This window comes from Ochlerotatus camptorhynchus, unplaced genomic scaffold (genome assembly GCF_037179485.1).
Source record: "Ochlerotatus camptorhynchus isolate MF236.1 unplaced genomic scaffold, CSIRO-AGI_Acam_v1.1 ptg000491l, whole genome shotgun sequence".
NCBI classification, from domain to species: Eukaryota; Metazoa; Arthropoda; class Insecta; order Diptera; family Culicidae; genus Ochlerotatus; species Ochlerotatus camptorhynchus.
In genome coordinates this window covers 2,027,857-2,055,364 of record NW_027040976.1, presented here as the reverse complement: position 1 = coordinate 2,055,364, position 27,508 = coordinate 2,027,857, and the positions used below count along the sequence as shown (strand labels likewise).

The window sequence follows — 27,508 nt, the reverse complement described above, 5'->3', positions numbered from 1 at the left end:
GAAATCCCCTAAGATTCTAAATTGAAATTTGTGGACCATTATAACACAATAATACATAGAGCAGGATATATGTTTCATTTTATAAAACGTTTCGGTATCCACTTCAAAGGTCCTTATGCAATAAAATCCTTTTACGTTGCTTATGTGAGATCATTATTAGAATATTGTAGCGTTGCTTGGTCACCTTATATGAAAAAAACATGAAGAACAAATAGAGTCAGTCCAAAAGCAATTTTTATTATATGCACTACGTAAGTTAGCTTGGACGGCTTTTCCTCTCCCGTCATATGAAGCACGTTGCTTGTTGATCAGCATACAAACATTGAAATAACGTCGAGATTACGCAAAGATTTCTTTATTAAACAATATCATTTCGCAACGCATTGACTAAGCTGATCTATTGTCAAGATTAAATTTGTATGCACCTTCCCGAAAATTACGGAATCAACACTTGTTCGCCGTAGATCGACATTGGAACAATTACGCTAAATTTGGACCGGTAAATCAGATGATGACTGTTTATAATCTTCATTGTGAAATGATTGACCTAAATATGTTCTCAACAGAATTAAAAATATATTTCAGAACCCTGCGAAGTCATAAAACATAAGTCCTAATGTTAAAAGGGGCTTTGATCTAATTTCCGTCCTACTTAGCGCAACCCGCGCTTTACCTCACTTTTATGAACGATTTTAAACAAAAAATGGAATATTTCAGTCAAAAATGACTTCTAAATTTATTCACCTTTCTATACGCACCATTGGAGTTGATAAAGAGTCACAAATTGTTGATATATTGTTTAAAATCTAATACTGCTTCTTGATTCTAAGTTTGTTCTATGAGTTTAAATTCCGTCCGAACGCATTGAAACGTCATTAGATTTTCTTCGTCCTACGGATTAACGTAGAAAAAGTGGATTCGCTAGGAGCGCTTCTTTTGTTTTGAGAACAATGATCGTACATATTGATACAATGCGCTCTAAAAGGATTTATGTTGTAGCTCATGAACTAACGCATCGGAACAAACCTATTATTGATTTGTGCACGGTGAAATCATTGATATTATTGATCTGTTCTGATCGATAGAACGGAAATGGGCGATTACGACGAAGTAATGCTCTATCCTATGTAGTCTACGGTTTGATTGATTGACGAATAAATAAATAGATTCCCTGATTTTCCAGTACGAATTATTATTAAAAGCACTAAAGCGACTGCATTTTGATTTCTGGGGTCTTAGTTCATGGAAAATATTTAACCCTTCGTTACTCGCGCCAACTTTTGTAACACGAGTACTCGCGCGTTGTACTTTGTACAACAGTGTGAGTTTTCCATTGCCATTTTGCAGCCGAGCTACCAATCGATATGAAACCACCGGGTATTCCTTAATAAACTTGTTTTTAACTAAACAAGTTAAACTTTTATCACAGTTAACCCCCAAAAAATGCGGATAATAGAGAAAATGTGAAAGGAAACCGCGTAAACGGTATCCGTACTACGTGGAATTTGACTTAATTGGTTACAACATGGAAAATTTCAAGATCCTGACCAGCTAGAATGTTACTGTCTTCGGCAAAGTTGTTCTAGAGATCATAACCTTTTGGCTGGTGGAGAGTAATTCAGAATCTCTCACTACGTAGCGCTAGAATACATGTGAAATTCTCGTATATGATATATCTCGAGATTCTGACCAGATAGAAAGATACTGTCTTTCACAAAGTTTTTCAGGAGGTCAAAGTCTATTGCTTGATGCTCAATATTTCAGAATTAGCTCACTACGCGCCGCTAGTATACACGTGAAATTCTCATATAAAATATCTCGAGTTCTCGACCAGATAGAAAGGTACTGTCTTCGGCATAGTTGTTCAGGAGGTCAAAACCTTTTCGTAGGTGGACAGTAGTTCAGAGTTTTATCACTTAGCGGCGCTACTATACTTGTGAAATTCTCGCATATAAAATATCTCTAGATCCTGACCAGATAGAAAGTAAATGTATTCGGCAAAGTTTCAGGGGGTCAAGTATTTTTGGCTGGTGGAGAGTAGTTCAGAATTTTCTCACTAAGCTGCGCTAGTATACACGTGAAATTATCATATAAAATATCTCGAGATCCTGACCAGTGTAACGAGAATATTTTCCTAGCCTAAAAATATCCCTTTTTAGATATACCAATTGTAAGCTTTCTATTGTACTTTTATAGCCACCTATCGGAATAAATAAAAAACTTGTGCGAACATGTATAATTTAAGGCGAATTAACTGGATTCAAAAATAAATGCGGAAATTTCCACAAATTACTTTCTACCTGCTCTTTTGTGTGGAAAGCCGAGTCAGTGGAAAGTATTGTTCCAAATTAGTCCGCCAGAGCTGACCAATAAAAAAATAATCTCTATAGAAAACGTACATTATAAGGTGGAAATTGCGTCGTAGCAAAAAAAGGTTCAACCAAGCTATTTGCGCGTCGCTCAATTTATTCTAGTGGAGACAGTTATCAAGTAAAGATCAAGTTTGGAAGTGATCCTTAAATTTTTTTGAAAGTGATTCTAGTTATAGCTTAAAACTAAATTCGAAGTAAGTTCGCGTTTTTTATTTTATTTCTAATAAATTTTAATTGTGAAAGTGTGAAATTGTTTGTATTTATAGAGTTCGGACAGTTTATACAAAAATTGAATTTAACATAAAGTGAATTGAGTGTATTTTGAATATTCAGGTAAGCCTTTTAGTAAATATATGGAAACCAATTGTGAGATTATCACGTTGAATAGGCGTCATTAAGCCAATCCAACGTGGGCTGCTAGTCTGGACTGGATTGGTTCGTCCAGATTGGATTGTTGATGTCAGGCCTGGATTCGGTTTTTTGGACTGCATTAGCCGAAGGTTGTTCCAGCTACGAAGTCTAGCACGTGTGATTGTGGGGTTGGAAAACTCCCTGAGTCAAGTAGCGAAGACTCGAACTTGTGCCCGTGTGCGCGTACGTCCTTCGATCGATTGTGTCGATCAGTTTTCGGGTGGTAGTCAAGACACCATTCGCGACGGCTCGTAACGCCAAGGCGTGAGGCAGAGAGCAAAGCCAACTCACTCTCACTCCACCAATCTTCCGGGGACGCATACCCCGTGTATCGCCGTTCACGCGTGAGCCAACGGATACGCACGAAGGCCAACACAACGAACGATTTCGTCGAAGAACATTCGAGACGCCGAGGGAACGCTTGAGGTAGTAGATCGTCGTTGGAGCACCTCGCCGATCGTCAAGGTCAGATCTTCCCTATTGTGAACAATTAAATAAAAGAAGAACCCTTTTGAGTTAATTAAATGCGTGACGTCACCAGATCAAGCTAGGGTGTACAAAAAGGTGAACTGAATATTTACAATAAAGTTTTTATGCTTGCAATTTTCCTAAATATAGGCCCTATGTGCAACTCTATAAATTCGATTTAGTTATTAATTAATTTATGCGTATCATGGAAATATTATATTTTTAATTCGAGTTTAGATACCAACGATTTCACCTATTCGGGATCGTTAATTGATTGATTTAATTTAGTTTGTTTGTTCCTTCTAGCTTAAACCTTTTCTGCCGCTCAGTTCTGGTTGACTTTAGTTTTTTTTCTTAGTTTTCTTCAATGTATGTTCCGCAATAATCCAGTTCATTTGCTCATTTCGTTTGGGTCAATTTGTTGTTTTCGGTTCTGGAATTACTATTCGACCTGCCCTGAGAAGGGTAGAGATAACGGTCCTTCAAATCAGAAGGTGGCGCTTAAGCCGTTGTCTTAAGTAACAGAGACGAACGTTCCACCAGATAGAAAGTTACTGACTTAGGCAAAGCTGTTCAGGAGATCATAGCCTTTTTGCTGGTTAACAGTAGTTCATAATCTTCTCACTAGGTAGTGCTCGTATACATGTTAAGTTTTCGCATGTGCTACATAACTAGATCCTGACCATCAGATAGAGAGTAAATGTCTTTAGCAAAGTTGTTCAGGAAGTCAAGATATTTTCGTTGGTGGACAGTTGTTCAGAATTTTCTCACTACTTGGTGCTAGTATACACATGCAATTCTCGAATATACAATAGCTCGAGATCCTGAGCAGATAGAAAGTTACTGTTTTCGGCAAACTTGTTCAGGGGGTCAAGACTTTTTGGCTGGTGGACAGTAGCCCAGTATTTTCTCACCACGTGGCACTAGTAAAGAAATCTCTTGGAAACGATGAACTGTGGGCTGTGAAATGTACATACCTTGGATGGTGGTTGTAGGAGTGCTGATTTAAGGAATTTATTTGTAGTGTTCGATTCGTGGAGTAAGGTTCCAACGGGAGCCCTCTTTGGCAATGTCTACGAGTTTGTAAACTTTGACCAGTGTCGAAGAGTTCACTACTCGCACTACTATGGCAGTATTGATGGGTAACACCGCACTTTGATGGTGGACGTGACAGTGCTGCAGCTTCCTATTGGTCCAATCTAGTACGGCATCTGCGTACCGGATATGTGTTAACTACATATGGTGTTGGAATTGACGAACGCATTCCTGCAAGATCATGGAATGTAAGTGATCACCGTCTGCTACAAAGACGACGAACAAAACTTCTCCGCACACACGATAACTGTCACGGTGCACTCTTGTTTGTCTACACCCACAAAGTTGTTCCTAGCTACGTGGAACGTTTCTCATTCTATAGTCATCTAGTGAAGATCAGTGCCACGATCCCGCAAAACCAAATCAAAAGCGGAACAATGGACTGCGTCAACGGCATACGTGCCTTGTCGATTATTTGGATTATCGCTAACCATGTCCACGATACAGCGATGGGGCTTCCAACTACCAACGCTTCCATGCGAACAGAGTACGCCAGTAGCTACTATGGAGTCTTATTCCACCGTCTGGGTGGCAAAGCCGTAGACATATTCCTCATGCTCAGCGGTATGCTGGTAGCCATGAAGCTTCTTCGTGAGCTAGAGCGCAAACGGAAGCTGAGCTACGCAGAATTGTAACTCCATCGAATCATCCGAATCACTCCAGCCTACATCGCCATGATACTGTTCACGTTGGCCTTTATATCTACTGGAGGAGAGATTTGCTGATCCAGGTTCATCGAGAGACGATCAAATAAGGATTCTGACGATTTTGCCGAAATCTTGGTCAACGCAAACGGTAATGGACGAGTTTGAAACAAATAAATACATTGTATTGCAAGCTCGATGCTTAGCAAACGGGAAAGGAGTATTGGCCACCCCCAACGTAAGGTTAGGACACGGTTTGGATCCCGAAATTAAAAACGAGGTATTGCAGTTCTTCGAAAGCAACCAGATAAGCAGAGCCACGCCAGGACTAAACGATTACGTTTCAGTGGAGAAGGAAGGTAAGAAGATTCATATTCAAAAGCGACTTTTAGTTTGTACATTGCGAGAAGCTTTTATTAAATTTCAAGAAGTTAGTAAAAATAGCATTGGATTTAGTTCATTTGCAGCATTGCAAATGACTTGGTAGTTCAGTTTCTCACAATAGTTGTGTTTGTACCATCTATGAAAATTTTAATTTAATGCTTCATTGTCTTAGAAAATATTCATTCGAAAAAGATTTCAACCATTATGTTGAAGAAATATTGTGCAGCTCATCATCCAGAACTAAACATTGTTATCTCCGCGAATGCGAACGTTGTCCAGGTCTCTCAGATTTTGAAAGAAGTTTTTGAGAAAAATTCGAGGAACAGGGTATGTCTGAAATATGTTTTGAACAATGGGTTTCAACTGATTGATGTAGTTTTTGAGAAACTTGTAAAACCAGTAGATGGGATTTAATCCTATATTAAAACTCAGCAGTCTAGTTTCTTGAGAAATACAAAAAAATACTCTTAAAAATAGAGAAGTTGTCATAATTTGTGATTTTTCCGAAAATTATTCAAGATGCTGCCCAAAGTAGTTACTGGAATAATCAACAAGCTACAATTCATCCATTTTGCATTTATTATTCAGAATCAGGTATAATTAAAAGATTAAGTTTGATCGTAATCTCTGAAGTTTTAAAACACGATACAATTGCGGTGCAAGTATTTATTTCAAAATTACTGACCTTTTTGCAAACAAAAATACAAGTAAAAAAAGCGGTGTTTATGTCTGATGGAGCTGCATCTCAATATAAAAATTGCAAAAATTTTGCAAGTCTTTGTAAATTTAAAACGAAGTACAATATTGATGTTGAATGGCACTTTTTTGCAACTTCGCATGACAAGGGACCATGTGACGCGATTGGTGGCACATTAAAACGAATGGCAAGGAACGCAAGTGTGGCTGTAGAACACGAACATCCAATCACAAGTGCAGTAGAGTTATATGCATGGGCTAACCAGAAGAGTAATGATTATTTAACAAAAATGTCATTTTGTTTTGTGTCACAAAAGGAATACGAACAGGGGGCTGCAGAATGGAAAAGCATTTTTGAAAAGGCCAAAACGATCCCAGGTAATATATAAAAATGAATTTCTCTGTCTGAGCTGTCTGTCTGTCTGTCTGTCTGTCTGACCCTTATAGACTCGGAAACTACTGAACTGATTGGCGTGAAAATTTGTATACAGGGGTTTTTGGGGCTGTGGAAGGTTCTTATGATGGTTCGAGACCCCTCCTCTTTCTGTAAGGGGGGGCTCCCATACAAATGAAACAGAATTTTTTGCATAACTCGAGAACTAATCAAGCAAATGGAACCAAATTAGGCATGTGGGGGCGAGTGGGGGGGGGGGTAAAAGGAGATAATCATAGGGGGTTGTGCCCCTTAGATAATAGGGGGGAGGGGGGCTACGTACAATATAGCATGCTTTTTTTTTAAATCGGCGCATAAACTCAAGCTAATATTGAATCCCGAGCAAGACCGGGCACACTCAGCTAGTAACATATAAAAACATGCCAATCAAAAGTTCATCAAATAAAAATATATCCAACGAAAAGGTTTATGTACAAATTATTATTATTAAAGACGATCGAAAGCAATAAATGTAAGATGCAAATGAAAACGCATGGGTATTTCATTTATTTATCTTATTTATCTTATAAGTTTAAAACCAATTTGCCAATAGTCTATTGGTGCAAGGGTAAGTTGAAGGTAAGTACATGCATATCTTGCAAAACTTATCATATTTGATGGACAATCGCGTATAACTTATGAAAAGGGCATATTTTCTACGAAAAATTGATTATGATGAAAGTAAATTTGAAATATCTCGAAAACTGTTACATATAGGAAGTTTATCGATATGAGCATTATCGTTTGAAATGATTTTTATTATTATATACTGACATCAAACTGAGCATTTTGCCTTAAATAATTAAAGTTTAAAAAATGCCTTAAAAGTTGCTCTTAAAAAAACTTTTTTATTAAAAGTTTGTCCATCCTGGAGTTGTTTTCAAAATTTCTGCTTTCTATTTAAGTTTTATTAAAAAAATATAAAAAAAAAATCAAAAATATGTTTTTTTTTGTTATTTGAATTTTGAGGTTTATTTTAATTTTTTTTTTGTAAAAAAACGAAAAAAAAAATTCCGTGCATATTTTTTTTTATAAAGCCTTATTAGTTTCCAACAACTTCTTCTTAGTAATTTTTTTTTCTACAACCAAACTGTCGCTTTAATGGCCCTTCGCTCATTTTCAACTTCTATTCAATTTTCATACTGCCGTACTCTAACGGAACTATCCACCTACCCTCTTCTAAAGATCATTCTCTAGCTAATAAATCATCACACTAAAGCTTCATGTTAGCATTTCCAACCAACTCTGAAAATCGTTAACTTCGCGTATGAAGTAACATAAAAAAAACACTTTGAATGTAACAACTCAAGGCGGGAGTAGCCGTCAACAATGCTGATGATGGTACAGCACGCAACAACCACCCTACTGCTTTCTCTCTGAGATGATCACGTTGGTCATGACGAGAGGAGCAACACAATAGTTGGGTAAAGAAGAACTGCATTATAACACACCATCGACTGGAAATGCTCTCGCAAACGTGGGGCTTTAGGTAGTGATGAAAACGTCGCTAGAACTATTCCACAGCCGCAGTCAGTTTATGAGCAACAAGAGGGACGCACATTTTTGCCTGTGGACTTGGAGACATACTTCAAGTCCCCGCGTACATCGTACGGGCTAGGCAAAAATGTGCGTCTATCTTGTAAACTGTCGCTTTAATGGCCCTTCGCTCATTTTCAACTGCTATTCAATTTTCATACTGCCGTACTCTAACGGAACTATCCACCTACCCTCTTCTAAAGATCATTCTCTAGCTAATAAATCATCACACTAAAGCTTCATGTTAGCATTTCCAACCAACTCTGAAAATCGTTAACTTCGCGTATGAAGTAACATAAAAAAAACACTTTGAATACAAACAACTGTTTTCGAACTACATTTTTTTTAAAGTATGCGTGCAAAAACACATAGGCCCTTTTCAAAAATTACCCTTGAGTCAAACGGGTCTCCTCTCCTGCGGAAAATACTTGGTCTATCATACTGAAAATATGGGCAAAGTATCATCCAAATCGAAGATGGTCGAGCACGATTTCAGGTTTTTTTTAGCTCATTCTGGATGGAATCCCTCAGCTGTCGTACGGTTTTACGAGATTAAAATATCTGACCGCATTCAGAACCCTGCATCAGAGCCGATTACAGGGAATGGTCATATCTTCATATATTATAGGCCGTTTTATGTTCTAGGCGTACTGTCAAGAACTGGTTCTTTTTACTGTGTTTTTACTAAAAATATACACACTTAGAAATTATCGCCGACTTCGGTAATTTTTGCTGTTCGGTAAAATTTATGCAATTCAATTCAATTGCTATTCAGCTACTTTGAAACTAAATCCCCACTAAAATTACAAGATTTGATCATGTAAACAAGGTTAAACATGTTTTAAAATTATTTTTAAATTCAATAGCCTTTTAAATGAAGGTCAAAGTTTTACCGAACATTCGGCTGTTCTGATTTCGGTAAAATTTACCCAACACGGAACCACGGTGATAAATAAAATCGTATTTGTGGTTGCAATTGTATTGCCACTGCTCGTGATTGATTCATTGGAAAATCACCTCAAAGGGAAAACATCAGAGGGTTCACAACACTTACAGCAGAACAGCCGAACAGAAACCAACGGAATATGTATTTATATTTTTGGACAGTTACACTCGAGAAGTAAACATTCATGCGGTGTGAAGTAATTACAGTAAAACAAACACTATTCTCCAATTATTTGTCCACTCTGGATGACGATTGATTTTCTGTCGTAATTGTCCCATACGACGAAATCGATAATTTTTATTTTTATTTGAGTTGTGACTCGACGGAAGCATAAAGCACTGCATGAGTTGTTCAGATATACTTTTTTTATAATTACTTTCTTTGTACAGGCTCAATCGAATAAACTTTACAGAGCCGAGTTATCCTTTTCGTTATACATTATTACTGTCTTAAAGTTAAAGTTAAAGGAACTGGACCGAGTACTCGCGGTTGTCTCGAGGTTAGTGGATATTTACATTTTTTTGGATGGGAAAAGGGAAGAAGGAGGTTTGAAATGTGGTTTACGATACAACTATTTAATTAATCCTAAAGCATGAAATTATTTCTATTCATCTTGAAAACAAATATTAAAAAAACCCACACGTACAAAATACAAACTAAACACAAGGTTAATCAACCTTACAATCTAAGGATAATATTCTTAAAGTAAACATATATGAGTTTCATAAGCTCCAGATCGCGTCTAGCCAAAATATCCCGAACTGGAACATTAGGTTGTCTACCTCGAGCCCGAAGGGAATCATAAAAATGTGATCTGACTCCACGATACTCCACACAAGACCAAAGGATGTGATCAGCGTCCTGTTAACCTTGTCCACATTCACAGAGATTGCTGTCTCCCAACCCCACACGGAACAAGTGAGCCTTTAGACAATAGTGATTGGACATGAGACGAGACATCACGCGTATGAAGTCTCGACCCAAGTCCAACCCTTTGAACCATGCAAACTTCGACACCTTAGGGATAATTGAATTGAATGTAGCCATGGTCCCAAGATATATACTTTTGTGCCTGATGCTGTTTTGGAAAGTCTCGAATCGAAATTTCGGTAGATTCAAACTGCAAACGGTCGACCCGATTCCACGGTCGATTGTCCGAAGCGGTTTTGCACCAAAAGTAATAAACAAAAAGCCGGGATAACCATCGACATTTTCACTTTTTAGGTCACGGACAAACGAATTTTGTTTCTTCTTTAGCTCGACATGCTTGATTTTTCAAAAATTGCAAAATCCCACATATCATGAGCAACGACTCCACCTCCGAGTGAACGAGTTTTAGTAATGTTCGCAAATAATGTGTGTGTGTTTATTTTAGAGGGATGTTAACCTTAATGGTCATTCGTCCCTTTAGTGTTTACAATATTTATTGTTACATTTATATTTCATTGTTGAGACCAATGTCCCTTACACATTTTAATAATTTTTCTTCATTAGGTAGTGGCAAAACTTCTTCCAAACTATCGATATTATTTTCCAAACGTTCAGTGCAAACTGCTCTACAATCAATCAAAAAATGGGTGACGGACTGAGTAAAACCCAAAGTGATGCAATTAGGAGGCTGTTCCTTATTTATCCTGTAGCTATGGGTGATACGGGTGTGACCAATTCTAAGTCTTGATAGAATGCGGTGATCTTTGGATTCCTGTTGTCGGGCCAAGAGAGAGTGGAATTTTTAATTTTCCTTAGTGCGCAAGACCTATTTTTAAACCATTCCAAATCCCATCTTCCTCGGATCTTACTCTTAGCCCATCTGACGACGTCAGGCGAAGGAACAGACAATTCAACAGCATGAAGTTCTCTACCATTTCCTGCCAATCTGTCAGCCTCTTCATTGCCATGAATTCCGAAATGCTCGGGAATCCAACAGAAGGAAACAAATCGATGGAAGTGACGAACTGATACTGAAATTGATAGAGATAGCAGTTATACCATATACAACTTTGCCATCAGAAACCGACCCATTGGTGTAGATGTGATGATAGTTATTGTATTTGTCTGCTAGAAGATTGTAGAAATATTTTTGAACTTTGGAATGATGATCATCGGCTTTCATTACGTTTAGAAGGGTAAGATCTATTGAGGGAGAAGGTTGATTCCATGGGCGAGTCTTTGTTCTAGGTAAAATTGCAATAGAGGGAAGATTTAAATTCATTATTGACTCAAAAAACTATTTGTTCTATTAACTAACGGAACCTCTTTAACAGCTTTAGTTGCAAGGTAAACCAGAAGATAGTATTCGAATGGGAACTGACCACATTCAGCCATAACTGCTGAAGTGGGACTTGTTACAAAGGCACCTGAAGCAAATCGGTACAAGGGACGTAGCCTTTTTACTACAGCATACACCAGCTCTGCTAAAGAGTCCAGCTTCATGTAAAATTTTGGGCAATAGCCAGGCATTAATTATTGTGCTGTACACGTGATCGTTTAGAGGCATCATCCTAAAATACAAACAATTAGATTTACATTTCAAATTACATAACAGCCGTAATGAATCACCACCCCAGGGGTAGCATAAAGGCAAGGTCGAGTCTGCCTGGCGCATACTGCATCGGCGCAATCGTGCATGCCACATGTTTCGCTGACTTTACTTTCTACACCGCTGGTGGTCGTTCGTTCTCGGCCCGGGTTAAGAATTATATTTCAAAACAATGCAGCGTACCCAAGTCAAGTTTATTATTGCCAAAATATTGTCACTGCCGTCCCAGACGTTTCATTCTAACTCTTTCACTCATTCATTTACAATTGAAACGTATCGAAAAGGTCTTTACAGTCATAACATAAAGAAGTCTTGTTTCAACTACGAGACGGGTCTTTCAATGTGCTCTACGGACACCACATACCAAAAGAACTCCTTCTATTCTAATACTCCGGCTTGTCTGGACACTATTAGAACCAGTCGTGCTAAAACAGTATTCTAGAAACAGTTTACTAGAATCAGTTTATCTGAATCCAACACGCGAGAACAGTTTACTATCATGAAGATTGTCGATCTTTGAGCACAAGGCATTCTAGCTCCAAGTAGCCTAGCGAACAAAGTCAGCATGATCTTTGAAATAAAGACGGCGGTCAAGGAAGATTCCAAAAAAAATTTAGATTTTGTTTTACATTGATGATAGTTTGTTTGATTTTCAGTTCTGGAAGTCTACTGATACCTTTTCTATTGGAACTAATGTGAAGAAGTTGTGATTTTTTCGGGGCAATGACGAAACCTTTGGGCTACAAAATGGTAAGTGACAATCTGGAAGGAGCGATATACCTAGCTCCGGTCCTCACAAGTCCCTATCTCACGCCTCAACGAGTCATATGATCACAAAAGACTGCCAGCTGAAACATGGACACAGCTGGTTGGCGTAGCCTGGGCAATGTTGTCAATCCGACAATAGCAGAGTGAGGAGGTGCGACGCGAACACTCGTGCGGTAACCATAGCACGGTGATAAAGGAAATGCTTCACCAACTCGAGCGTCTGTTCACCATGGAGGTGCGGCTCAAACAGCGTCTGACTGGCATCCAGCGGCTGAATAAGAAATGCTCTTCCCCGGAAGCTACACCTAAGATGGTAGCCCCATCACGGTGGATAGGAGACCTTAAGCCAACCACCTACTGTCTCTGAAACCTTTACAATTGTAACATAAACCAACAGAGAAATACATCGAACTGATTTAACGGCAACGACTTTTAGCGCAAAACAACGGACAAGAATTGGATCATGGAATGTATTGACGTAAGCCCAGCAGGGTAAACTGGTACAACTCGCCAACGAGGCACGACGCATGAAGCTAGAAATCCTAGGACTGAGTGAAGTTCGTTGGCCAAACTTTGGAGAACACAAACTGCCGTCAGGACAGGTACTAATATACTCTGGTATTCGAGGTGAAAACGCTCCCCACCATCGTGGAGTTGGTCTCCTACTTAGCGTCCAGGCAAGTGCTGCGCTCATCAGGTGGGAGCCTGTTAATGAGAGGATAATCGTTGCCAGATTTAGAATACGGGTTCGTAACCTTACCATAATCCAATGTTATGCGCCAACCGATGCTGCCGAGCTACAGGACACGGAGAATTTTTACAGTCAACTGAATGCTGTCGTGGATAAGGTTCCAAAGGGTGACATCAAGATCTACACTGGCAACTTCAATGCGAAGATCGGCTCCGACAACACGGACTATGAGCGTTTCATGGGACGCCATGGTCTCGGCGAAATGAGCGAGAATGGTGAGCTGATTGCAGAATTTTGTGGCAATAACGACATGGTGATCGGGGCTCGCTCTTCCCCCATCGGCCAGTGCACAAAGTCACGTGGGTTTCCCGTGATGGACATACCGAAAATCAGATCGACCACATCTGCATCAGCCGAAAATGGAGACGGAGCCTTCTTGATGTCCGGAATAAACGCAGCGCCGACATCGCGCCTGACCATCACCTTCTAATCGGTGAAATCCGCATACGCATGGTGCGGATCCAGCGACGGGAGGAGAGACTCGGGCGGCGGTTCAACACACGCCGACTTGAAGATCCAGCGGTAAAAAGGTCTTTTGTTGAAGAACTTGAGACTCGAGCTGCGGACGTTCCAGAAGGTGGCAGCGTAGAAGAACAATGGACGGCCATCAAGAATGCCTTTATAGAAACAAGCGAGAACAACTTGGGTGAGCTGCGCACCCAGAGGAAAGAGTGGATCACAGATGAAACCTGGCGGAAGATTGAGGAGTGTAGAGAAGCAAAAGCCACGATAGAGCGGGCGAGAACCAGAGGAGCCAAGAACGAAGCCCGTCAACGGTACTCGGCTCTAGAGAAGGAAGTCAAGCGCTCTTGCAGACGGGACAAGCTAGCGTGGGTGAACTCCCTGGCCGACGAAGGGGAGAAAGCCGCAAATACTGGCAATAAACGCCTCATTACGATATCTCACGACGCCTGAGTGGAGCAAGGATGAACCCGAGGATGCCAGTTAAGTACACGACTGGATAATTGCTTACCGACCCCACTGACCAGCTGAAACGCTGGTTTGAGCACTTCGAACAACTTCTTCAAGTTTCGATGGCCAACCAGCCATCAAGCCGGCCCCGATGGTGTATTGGTAAGCGTGACTGCTTTCTCACCCCAATGGGTCTGGTTTCAATCCCAGCCGAGGTCGGTGGGATTTTTCTGAGGCATAAAAATCTATGGTCACGTCTTCCTTCGGAAGGGAAGTAAAGCCGTTGGTCCCGGCTCATGTGTATTGAATGGGTGCGATATCCTACGCAGGTGTGGAAGCTGTCTTCCTGCACATTCGATTGCCGTCAATGGATGGCAATCGATGTCCGTCGGTGATTGGCACTAGATTGCGGAACAGAGACCGACGTTAAATAAAGGAAAGAAGAAGAAACCAGCCATCAACATATCGGCATGATCCGCCTAGGGTGCGGCGCATCACTCGCGTCAATTCCGAGGCCCCATCACTGCAGGAGATTGAAGCAGCTATCCGAAGCATGAAATCCAACAAGGCTCCAGGGGTCGATCGCAGATCAGCAGAGATGCACAAAGCTGACCCCATGCTATCTGCACAAATGTTGCATCAACTATTCTGTAATATCTGGGACACCGTGACTTTTCCGGCCGACTGGATGCAGGGCATCTTAGTGAAGGTCCCAAAGAAGGGGAATCTGATTGTGTGCGACAATTGGCGAGGCATCATGTTACTGTGTATTGTTCTCAAAGTTCTGTGCAAAGTTATCCTGAATCGGATACAGGAGAAGATCGACGTGACTCTCCGACGGTAACAGGCAGGATTCCGTGCCGGAAGATCGTGTGTGAACCATGTTGTCACGCTCCGCATCATCCTGGAGCAGGTCAATGAATTCCAAGAGTCCCTTTATTTGGTATTCATTGACTACGAAAAATAGAATCTGTGGGCGCCCTGAGACGCAAGGGAGTCCCGGATAAAATCGTCAACCTCATCGAAGCGCAGTATGAGCCTTTCACGTGCAGAGTTCTGCATAACGTCGCTGGTGTGAGACAAGGATGTATACTATCACCGCTACTGTTTCTCATCGTAATCGATGAGATCATGGTAAGTGCAACCGAACGCTCCTCTGCGGCGGGTCTCACCATCAACGTCAACACGGGCAAGCAATGGAAAAGGTCGAAAGTTTCCAATATCTTGGCAGTCAAATAGCGTCGGACGGCGGGACCAAGAGCGACATAGGTGCACTAATCAAGAAGGCTAGGGCTGCCTTTGCGAGTTTACGAAACGTATGGAGATCCAACCAGATAAGTCAACGCACCAAAATCCGAATTTTCAACTCGAACGTGAAATCTGTGTTTTTATACGCCAGCGAGACGTGGTGTGAATCAGCGGAGAACACTCAAAAGCAGCAGGTCTTCATCAACCGATGCCTGCGGTATATAATTCGTGCCTGGTGGCCTCACAACTGGATCTCGAATGCCGAGCTCCATCGTCGATGTCATCAGAAGCCGATAGCAACAGAAATTCGAGAGCGAAAGTGGAGGTGGGTCGGCCACACATTTCGACGAAGCGGAAACGAAATCTGCAAGCAAGCGCTGGATTGGAATCCGGCAGGATATCGCAGCAGAGGCAGACCCAGGGGCTCATGGTGGCGGAGCCTCAATAAGGAAATTAAGCAAGTCGATAGGAATCTCAAGGTCAAGGCAAAAGCGAGTAGCCGCCCAGGATGGAAGTGTTTCACGTTGGCCCTTTGCACTGCTGGTGGTGCACAGGACCCTTAAGTAAGTAAATAATGACGAAACTTCTTTCATCTGCCCAGTGGGCAACCGTATTTATAGCGGACTGGATCCTTTTTGGGGCCAAAGATTTAAAATTATGGAAGGACATTAATAAGGTATCATCAGCATACTAGGGTATGGACATTGGGAGGGATTGTTTCAAAGTTCACAAATAATGCATGTGTAATAGCTAATATACACGAACAGTTTTCAGATGTCAACGAATAGTTTCGTAGTATTCACGACAGCATGATACATTTTCTAATTCTGTGCGAGATGAAGTTTTTATAGGGTAAACGCACCAATAGTGGAGGTACGTTAATGCAATGTGTTCTTACAGTGGCTTATGGAGTCTCTTTAAATTTCTATATAGGAACACATAGCACTAATATACCTCCACTATAGGTGCGTTTACCTTATTATACGCATGCATGCATTATATAGGAATCGTGCCTGACGACATTGAATACGAATGTTTCACACAATTAACAAAAAAATTGTTTAATTTACGAAAGCCATGTTAACGAAATGAGCACCAGAGAATAAACAAAAAATAATTTTCAGTGTGGAAAAATGCAGAAAAAATGTTTTATCGAAAAAGTATTTGCCTGATCCACCGTGAATCTAACCGGCAACCTCCAGCATGTGCAGCTCTTCGGAAAATAAAAAGCGGTAACGCACCTTCAACATCCCCCGACTTCCAGTTTCGCCAATCGATTTTCAATCCGCACATCTATCATTCATCGCATCGACAGCTTTCCGCCTATTCAAAATTAAGTACTAACTCTTGTCTCCGAACGACCCAACTTGTCACTCCACCACGGAAAACCGTCGTCGTCGGACCCTTTTTCGTGTTCTGTTTGGTGAACATTTTCCAAAAGTTTGTTTTTTTTTGCATGAAATCTCGTCAGCCTGGCGCGCGCCTTCCAAGTCGGAGCCTGTTTGGCCGGAAGATGTCCAAGAATAAAGAGGGCAGAACACAAAGAAGCTCCCGTCTCATGCTTCACCGCCGGTCGGTCGTACGCCCTACAAGACCGATGTCATGCTCATAAAAGCAGCAGCAAGTAGAGTGTACAGCCATTTCCGGCGTCTGAATCTTTCCCATGTCATGCTACTGCTGCTTCACCAGCACCGCACATAACCGGAAGGAAGACAAGTTCATTGGAACAAGTTGAAGCATAAGAAGAAGAACATGAAGAAGAAGACGAAGCCATAATTGAACCAAGCGTTCCGTTGGTTCGATGCTGGACGCAAAAATCTCATAATTGAAAAAGCGCTCGGAAAACGATTTGCGAATCCCGTTCCCCAAAGGTCTCCAATATTGAAACGTTGTTGAGCTGAGTTGGGAGGAGCAAGGGAATCCAGCCGAACGGAAACTAATCAGCGATAATTATCTTTTGGGAAGACTGAACGTGAAAGTTATTTTGATCTGGCCTCGCTGCTTGCGGGTGGATGGGCGATTGGAAGCTCGCGGCGGCGATGTTGTTGATGGGCCGGCGTAGATATTTATTCCGGTTCAACGGCAACTGCCTAGTGGGAGACACTAGTTTTGCTGTCCAAAAGCGTGCTGAGAAGATGGACGACTTTCGCCATCGTCGTTGGCGCCGCATTCAAGCTAGAGCGCCGTTAGATGTTGGCTGAAGAACAATCGCTTCTGATTCTACTGCTTAGTGCCAAAGTGATGCTGAGCCGCACATTAACTCCGTTATCAGACACTCGACGCTGCTTGGTTTATTAACGCGACTTGCCATGTTTTATGAGTATTTCGATTGAACTATTGATCGGTTAGCACGATAACATTATGCTCATTAATCATTACACCACTCAATCAGTGGTCACAGATAAGGCTGAGTTTGTGATTATTTCCAGTTACAAGTATTAACTTCATCAATTTAGTGATTTAAGAAGAGCTTAGGATGTCAACCTATTTATTAACTTAAAGCATTGCGGCCGTTAATGTTACAAAAGTCAACTCTTTGGGGTGCAGAAACAGGGAGTTTACATTTCAAGTAAACTTGTAGACTTCATGATTATCAACTGAAAAACGTTAGGTTAAGGTGGGGTTTATTTATAAAAATCGCTCAAGGACATGTTGTCCCATGTCGAAAATGATTATTGGGACTAATTAAGTAAAATCAAAATTCCAGCTTTTTTCCCCTGCCAAGTTTTCGATTTTCCATTTTGTGTGAAAAAGTTGTCCGGAAATTTCTCGTCATGTATTTGGCTGCTGAACCAATTTGAAACTTAAAAAGATGATCAAGAAACCGAAAACAATCATCCGCTGACCGAACATGACTTTAATTTGAGCTATTGTTTTCAACCGTTTAACCGTTCAAGCAACTGTTCTGACACACGGTTTTCCGCTTACACTGATGTCCAGCTTAGCGCTTCAGACGCTGACATGGAGGAATTTTGAGGATTTAACTGCAATACTGCAACTGTAGGTCGTTTTGACAATTCCTGCGAGCTTATTCGATTTATTTTCCCTTGTGTTTAATTTCTATGTTTACGAGTCATGACGTATATTTTCGGTTGCAGATCCGGTCAAAATTACTGAAGGTTTTATTCCGATTAATCTCCCTTGCTCCATTAGTCCCGTCGTCGACTCGTTTTTGAGTATATCTCGTGCTTCCGCAGCTCCTTCCAAAAGTAAAAATATGTATACCCAGAACCTTCTTCCTCGTGTGTGTATTCTGTGTTTGTTTCGTTACAAGGCCTTACCACCTACATAGGTTAGCAGGTCTGTGTTATTTATAGCTCCTCGCGAATCCCCATGTACAGAAAAACACAAAGTGTAGTGTATGTAGTATGTATAGATTGGTGTATCGGAAATCACCAAAAATCATTTGGCGATGAGAAAACGGTATGAAGATAGGACGTTTGGATATTGTTGTTCTTGTGATTTTTTCCTCATTTCGGTAACGGTGGCGGCGACACACGAAATAAAATAAAATGAACAACCGTCGTTCTTTTTGCGATTTGCTCGGTATTTGGAGTTCTGTAACTGTGCAGGATGATGCTTCCTAGAAAAAACAACCAACTCAGTTTTCTCCGGAGAGAATTCGATACCCAGCTTCAAAGCCCAAGTAGACAAATTGTCCAAGGTATCTTGCAATGGTCCTTGCAGTTCCGGTGCACTTGGTCCTATAACGCACACAACGCCGTCATCTGCAAGCTGCCTTAGCGAGCAATTTTCATCAAGACAACCATCAATGTCTTTTACATAAAAATTATAAATAAGGGGGCTTAAACATGAGCTCTGGGGCAGACCCATGTAACTAATTCGTGAAGTTGTCGAGTTTCCATGAGAAAAGCTCATATATTTCTCAGACAACAAGTTGCTCAAATATTTGTTCATAATTGGTGAAAGCCCACTATCGTGGAGTTTATCCGAAAGGACATCGATACAAACAGAATCAAAACCCCCCTTAATGTCCAAGAAAACTGAACCCATTTGCTGTTTTTGGGCATAGGCCAGTTGAATTTCAGTTGAAAGCAACGCAAGACAGTCGCTCGTTCCCTTGCCTCTGCGAAATCCAAATTGCGTATCAAAAGTAAACCATTAGACTCGACCCATTTGTCTAGACGAAAAAGAATCATTTTCTCCAACAATTTCCGTATACAGGACAGCATCGCGATGGGACGGTGCGAGTTATAATCCGACTCGGGTTTACCGGGTTTTCAAATGGCGATAACTATTACCTACCTCCAGTCATCCGGAACAATGTTGTGCTCCAGAAATTGATTGAATATTAATTTTGCATTAACCTGCCGACATTCCAGAGTGTTCTCATGGAAGTCTCTCGTGACAAACCATCGACGAACCGACGCCAGTAGCCCCGTATTTTAGCTTTAATCAAGCCCTTAAAAGTTTTATCGAGGTCGGTGTACCGCTCGAAATCCCCGATCTTACCGTGCCTGCGGAAGCGTTTAAACGCGGCGGACTTCTCGCTGTTCGCGTCGGTGCAATCCTTATCCCACCACGGAGTGAGAGGTCGTTTAAGAACGGAACCACCCGGAACGCGTTTCGTCTGTGCTTGAAGAGCACATTCAACGATAAGTCGCGATAAAAAGAAGTAGGGTTAACTACCCCATTTCCGGCCTATCAAACACAACCCGCTCTTAGTATTTCTTAATCTAGCGCAGTTTAGTACCAAACGGAATGTTATTATCACTGATGGCTTCCAAATTTATTTACCTTTCCGTACGTAAGATTTGATAACGAGAAACAAATTGATAGATAGGGGAAACAGCCCTATTGTTGCGGTACGTTAGCAGCGTTAGAAGCCTATTGTTGGGTATGGAGGTCTCCATACACAACAATAGGCTTCTAACGCTGCTAACGTACCGCAACAATAAGGCTGTTTCCCCTATTGTTAGAAGTCTAACACTGCTTTTTGACGCCAAACTCCAGGTCGCTCAGAATAGAGTGCTGAGGATGGTACTTGATCGTCATTTCGACACTATAATAACAAATTTACACGAAGAGGCAGGCATTGACGAAATAGATTCCACAATTAACGAAATTAAGACTAAATTTCTAATCTAATCTAATACCAACACAGCCAGTTCATGAAAGCATACTGGAAAATGATAGATATACCTCCATCACTTTTTTTCTATTTGGTATAGGGTTAAACACCCCATTTCCGGCCTACTAAGCACAACCCGCACTTAGTCTTTCTTAATCTAGCGCAGTTTAGCACCAAACGGAATGTTATTATTAATGATGGCTTGCAAATTTATTTACCTCTCTGTACTTACGGCAAGATTTGATATAGAGAAACCAATCGTTGAGATATTGTCAAAAGTCTAACACTGCTTCTTGACGCTAAACTCGGCCTACGGATTCTAAACTCGGCCTAACGCATTGCAACGCCATTGAAACGCCACTGAATTCACTTCGGCCTATCGGATGATGATAAAAATTGATTCTCTCGGAGTGCTTCTTTTGTTTTTGGGAATAATAGGTGCAAACCTTCATACCACGCGTTCTCACTTCGTTCGGTAGATTATTAACTAAAGTATCGTACCAAACGCATAATTGACTTGTTAAGTCTGAAATCATGGATTTATTTGATGTTTTCTGCTCGATAAGCCCAAAATGGGCGATTAGGCCGAAGTAGTTCTCTACCACAGAACAGAAGGGGAAGTGCAAACAAATCGGTGAATCAAAAATGGTTCGTTTTTCTGCTCAACAAGCGATGTGTTGTGGTAGCGTTCCACACAGGCTTTCTATGTGCACTCACACTATCATACAGCATCTTAACTGCAGGCAAAAGATGCTTTCTACCGCTAGGTGCTCTAGTGTTTGCAAATGATAAGTGGAGCCACTTTCTGATCCGAAGTTCCACTCCTGAGTCTCTACCCTACTCATCCAGAGGAGGGAGTATCTCAACCGATTCAATACCACCGAGAACCGTGGCCGCAAATTTTTGCCAGTCGATGTTTTTCGTGAGGTCGTACGCGATGTCAACCGAGCAAGTGGAAGATGAACCATTGGTAATAGAAATTTTGATTGGCAAGTGGTCACTACCGGAGGGATCTTGAATTACTTTCCACGAGCAATCCAACCATAGTGAACTCGAACTGAGGGAGAGGTCAAATCTACTTTCTCTTGCTGGAGGTTTGGCCACTCGTGTTACTTCCCCAGTGTTTAGAATTGTCATATTGAAGTTATCGCAAAGGTCGTATATCAGGGTTGAGCGGTTGTCATCGTACAGTTCTCCCCCCCCCCCCCCCTCCAGCCTGTACCGTGGGAGTTAAAATCTTCTAAAATCAACCGAGGCTCAAATAAAGCTGAGCAGATATCTGAGAGATCTTGTCGACAAATCGCAGTTCTTGGAGGAAGATATACTGAGGCAATACTGAGGCTTTTACCCCGAATATTTACCTGACATGCGACAACTTCAATGCCTGTCACGGAAGGCAGATCGGTTCTATAAAAGGAATGGAGCTTATTAATCCCGAGAAGCACCCCTCCATACGAATCTGCTCGATCAAGGCGAATAATGTTAAAATCGTGGAAAGGGAGATCGGTGTCTGAAGAAAGCCAAGTTTCTCAAAGAGCAAATGCGTCACAAAGTGAAATGTGAACTAAAAATTTGAATGTGTCGAGTTTCGGTATAAGACTTCTACAGTTCCAGTGAAGAACAGAGATCATATCCCTGACCTCATTCGGAAAATTATCCATCAAAGGATATGATCGATGCAAGGAAGGATCACCTAGAAGCTAGTTGCTTCTAAAGAGCTTTCACAATTGAAAGCACTAAATTAATAATGTTCCTCGTTGAGTCAGAGACGTTGAATATATTGAAGATCCTCTACACAATTCCAGAAAACGTGAACATGGGAGTATGTCCTTGCTGATTTTTCAGCTGTTCTTCAGGCTGAAAAAAATGGGATATTTGGGGTTTTAGATGATCCCGGAAGTGGCGGAAAGTCATTGTTAAAATTACAAGATTTAAATCCTGGTGGTGGGGGCTTCGGTACATTTCCGCTACCTCTTAAATTTGTCAAGGTAGGTTGAGAGTCCATACGAGAGGTCTTACGAGGATTTTGAGAGACGTTTTTTTTTTATTCGCTTTCTCGTGTTGCCTTTTAAGAGAAAGGGACTACCTTAACCAACCTCGAGGTTGAGTCAGAGCCCTGATCATCATCTGGCAAAATGGAGTATATGTTTTTGCTTTTTGGGATGGTTTGCGAAGATGAAGCTTTGTTTTTTGAAGAGTTCTGCAAGTGACCTCTTGAAGCGAGCTTGAAAAGACCGCTTAAGTTATTCACCCTGCTGTTTGTACTTCGGGCAATCAACCAAAGCATGTAGAGTATTCTTGCAGTAAACACATTTAGAGGTAGCCCGGCAAGGACCATCTGCATTAAGCTCGCCACATTGATCGCAGCTCGGTTTGTTGGAGCAGAAGTCAGTGGTGTGATCAAGTTGCTTGCATTTGGAGCAGTTCATTACCCACGGTACAAACAAGAGTACAGACAGTCGAAGCTTCTCAATTACGACGTAGTCAGGTAGCGCCGATCCTGAAAAGGTCACACGGAACGAGTCTGACAGAGAATACATTTTTTCGTGCCAATGAGAGACACTGATTGCATTTGGATGCAATCCAAAATCTTCACTTTCGGAAGGGCACGGTTTTTAAAAATACCGAAGGATTCGGCATGAAGGAAATCTTCGCAAGTTAGACTCGCTTCGGTGACCACTCCTTCGATTTCTACGTCGCAACTGGGGATGTAGACTCGATATTCCTTCGTAAAAAGCTCATAAGCAACAATCCGGGTTGCCTGCTTCTAGTCATCAACGGTAACGCGCAGTTTGTTTGGCGTCACCTTAAATATATCGGTTACGGCCGAAAAATGTTTTGTCAGATCCTTCGAAATCCAAGAAATATTCAAAGGATTTGGATAAGCTTTATGGCGGGGGGTCGCAGAAATTTATAAGGGAACGGTTGGAGTAGGGGGAACAGGTGGACGAGGGGGCGATGGTGGAGAAGGGGGGAGGGGCAGGGGGTGAAGGAGGCTTTGGGTAAGCTCCAGTACTCGTTTTGGGGGCCGAAGTAGAATCCCTTGAGGTATCCATTTTCCCTTCAGTGAGAGGCAGATTTTCGAATGATGGAAATTTAACAGACTCATCATCAAAAACCTCAATAGGAAAAAAAACTAGTACTGATAACGGAGTACAAGCAATACTAGACCGAAACAGTCGAACGTTCGATGCGGAATGCATTTTTAGGGCTTCCAGTAGCTTATGCGGCACGATTCCAGTTGCCGAGAGTACGACATGTACAATCTTCGGGAACTTAATTAATCCCCACAAATCCTTCAACTCGACGGCCAAGTACTTGGAAATTTTGTGACCGAGCATTTATTCCAGGTTACGGCTCAGTGGAATAACGATGTCAATGATGACGACTTTTTCGGAACCTTTGTCATAAACCATAACGTTTAGGTGGTTGTGGATGATGAAGGGATCCATCAAAATGGTGCGATCCTAGTATATCCAGCACGACTAACAACCCTGATCTTGATACGGTTATATTCCAGGAAACAATAGAAGTGGTACAATTAGTTTTGCGAAAAATATTTCAGAATACCACATTGTAGTGCCAACTTTGGTAGCCAAACCCCTTATCACTAATCCATCTCACCATGCTTGTTTCACTGGCTTCGTTAAAAAATAAGAAATGAAAAATAAGTAATAATAACGAAACTCTTCGCTGCATTACAGATAATTATCATATAGTAGACAGGGTAACTTGACTCGTGACTTTTATTTGCAAGAGTCAGATATTATAGCTCATGTGATTTTCTAACAGTTTAATATCCAAGATCAATTTGTGGTATGTGCATGGAAGATTGTGAACAATATCTGCTGTAAAAGAAGTTTCTATGAGCAAGTGGAGCAGGGTAATGGCGGCTTTAATGCCTTTAGACAGAATCCATCGAAACAGAATTTGGTGAGACCTGTCCATATTATTTTTCTCTGATTATTTCATTTTTCATTATACATTATATAACCCTATATTGGGAGTTGGGAGAGACCGTAAGGGTTCCCAATTGAAGCGATTTGGATGGGGAGAGTGAAATTGTCAACTCCCTGTTGTTAACATTTCGTGGATAAAAGGTGGGCTCTTCTTCACACTCATGGGGCATCCTTCTGTTTAACGGCATGTGTTTTACCTATTGTATGATCATGTTGCTGAAAGGAGATTTTGCCTATCGATCCACCCGTTTCCGTGCTACAATGAGTGGTTGACAATCATCATCATCATCATCATTTTTAGTTTAAGAGAATTGTGAAAACTTTTCAGAAAGCTAGTGCTAGAGATCTTCTGGGAAGCTCAGAGATCTTAAGATTTCTTACATCAGACTTTCGGAATGTTTAAAGATCTGTAGTTTTTGGGAGAGAATACTAAGTAGTAATAAAATCTGTAAATGTTAAATTCTATAAATTCAGGACAGCACCATGAGCTTCAGGAAAATTTTTGAGAAACTATAAGGAATTTTAGAGAAGTCTAGAGAACTGCAGTTTCATTATTTTCAGGGATGTATTCCGAGTGTTTAAACCAGCTCCGATGATTATTGCAGGAACTTTCAATAATAGATGAAGAATTATAGAGTACTCCGAGATGTTTAGAAATTTTGCAAAAATTTCTGGAAATCTGTAGGGTCTTCAAAAATTTTCCATGAACGTAATAAAATTATTGGAATATAAGAGATGTTACGAGAAATTTTTGAATTTCAGCGACCTTCATGAAGATAAAAAAATTTTTATCAAGTCCAGAGAAGCTAAATAAATTTTATGAATTTTAAAGGAAGTTCCATGAGCTCCAATGAACTATTTATCAAAAACTTCAGGTAAGTTTCAGGAGCTTCAGCATAGACCGAAGAATTTCAAGACAGTTCAATTAACTGCAGGGAGCTTTAAATAGTTGTGGTAAATTAGTAGTAAAGAAAAGTTTAGAGAACTGTATTGAAGATTAGAGACCTGCAGAACAATTCCGGGAACTTTGATTAAAAAATATAGAAGAATTCGTAATTTTGTTTCGGGTTTTTAGTTTAAAAGAAAAATTCATGATTACAGTTTCAACATCGTCAAAGTTTCGATCCAAGGGATGACATCTTCATCAGGGCTTGTTTTTGATTAAGATCGTAATACTTTTTTCGCTGAATTAAAGACGGCATAACTTTATATTCCCTTAGAAAGGCCAATTGCCAAGATTGAATCGTCCGACAGAAAACGTCGTAGAGTTAAGATTAAGATTTTGAATTTTAATGGCTGGCTGATTATAGACAAATTTTAACCGTACACTAGTTTTTGTTGGAGGGAGCTACATGGTGTGTAAATTCGAGAATTACAATTAAAAGTCGCTTCTTAAAAAGTGGCGTATGAATTTGAGATGGTCGGGAGCACATATGAAATATCAGTAAATAACCAGCTTTTAATTCACCCTGACAGCACTGTGGGCATTTTGAGCATTCAGTATTACATAAGCCCCACTTACACATGTTCCGGGTGCCCTCAGTGCCTTTCTGTCACCTTTGATAAACTCTCCTTTAATATTGTAAATGGAATTATAATATTATTGAAGAAATTACCAGGAGACCCACATTTGTAAGTAATTTTTTAATTATGTTGTTAGCATATTACACTTATTAACCCTAAAACAGACCCGCTATGAATTACCATTGTTACCATTGCCAACTGGTGTGTTAAGTACCTGTAACGAAAAAAAAAGAATATAAGCTATAATAATGTACATTTGAGCAACACACTTCAACAACTACTAATAGTTCCCATAAACCTCTATTTATAACAAATGTCACCTTCCACCATTAAAAATACAAAACGTCTATCCGGGAGGCAACGTCTACCAATCAATACTGAAACAGTTCGGGTCAACGCTCATCATCAATGGACACACTACCAACCTACTCATAGAACGATGCATCCCAATACATACAGAAAGCAGAACCGTTTCCTGGGTGTTGCAGCTGCCGTTATTCAACAAATCAGCCATAATTGCAGCTGCACTGTACCGATATAATGATGCACTTAGAAGAAGCACTCGGTCCCAACGCTGACGATGACAACGAACACAACGACGTCGATAAATGGTTCGACAATTTTGCAGCACACCCTTATACGGCATGACACTGATACTGTGAGAAGTGGCGGGTATGGGGGGAAATGGCGTAAAACGCACCGGATGGGTAATGCGTGCTACCACGATATTTTCCTTGCAATGACAAGTTGATCAATTTGTTAGGTAGTACTTAAGTTTTTAATGTGTTCCCACATTAAAAATTTACCAGTTTTACGTTTAAAGTTTATTTCAGTGATTTTCGATGTAAGATTTCTCAAGTAACAATATAAGTTTTATCAATGCCTTGTATGCCATGATTTGGAATTGAAGAATGCTTTATAACCTTGATAAATTTCGGAATGCGCTACTGAGGTTGTTTTATGGTTTGATAGCCCAGTCAACATTTTAGTTCGTATAATTCTAGATATACACAGTCATATACAAACCAAACAAGTCGTATGAGATGCACAGATTTGCTATATGCGTACCAAAGTGGAGGCCATATGCATATATACTATACTGACTTTCTAATAATAGTTTTCCCGATTTCAATATAGTAGTAATTCGATCATATTGAACGAAGAACTTAGCATTTCTTACAACCAATATCGATACCCCTACTTTCGTATCCAGGGACCAGCACTGATACCTCTCCACCACATAATCATATGCAAGTGTGGTGGATTTTGTCAGTCATAAAGTATGCGCTTCAGAACAGCTTATTTGGACTTGGGAAGATTTCGATGTTGATGAAAAGTGTGTAATGTCTTCTGAATTGGGTGATTTACCCAGACACGGGATGTGATACTCGCGTATTGATGGAATGGTCTTGGTTGACGGTTAGAACGATTCTCTTTTATTTAGATAATTCGAAATATAATATTACCTAGTAGAAACACTAGAATAAGAGACCAGCGGAGAAAAAAAAACATGAATTTGGCAACAAGATAAACATCAAAGCAATCCTGGCATCACTTGCATTTGTTACTGCTTGCGAGTGACTTCGCCAATGCACCGACGAGCGAGTTTGTTTACGTCTTGCCATTCATAAAATTTCAAGTTTTTTGTTTGAAAATGAAGTGTTTCCATAAGTTTTGCTCGAACTCCGTAAGGAAGCAGCAGAATGCGGGATTTTCCAATCTTAGCTTTT

The 27,508-nt window shown here is 40.7% G+C and overlaps 1 long non-coding RNA gene and 1 pseudogene across 1 annotated transcript in view; one reads left to right on the top strand and one right to left on the bottom strand.

The window, feature by feature from the left end:
• The window catches only part of LOC135712533 (uncharacterized), a 30,660-nt pseudogene extending 25,589 nt beyond the window's left edge, over window positions 1-5,071 (top strand).
• Window positions 1-27,508, bottom strand: part of LOC135712531 (uncharacterized) — a 583,229-nt gene that overhangs the window by 300,648 nt on the left and 255,073 nt on the right. The window lies entirely within an intron of this gene.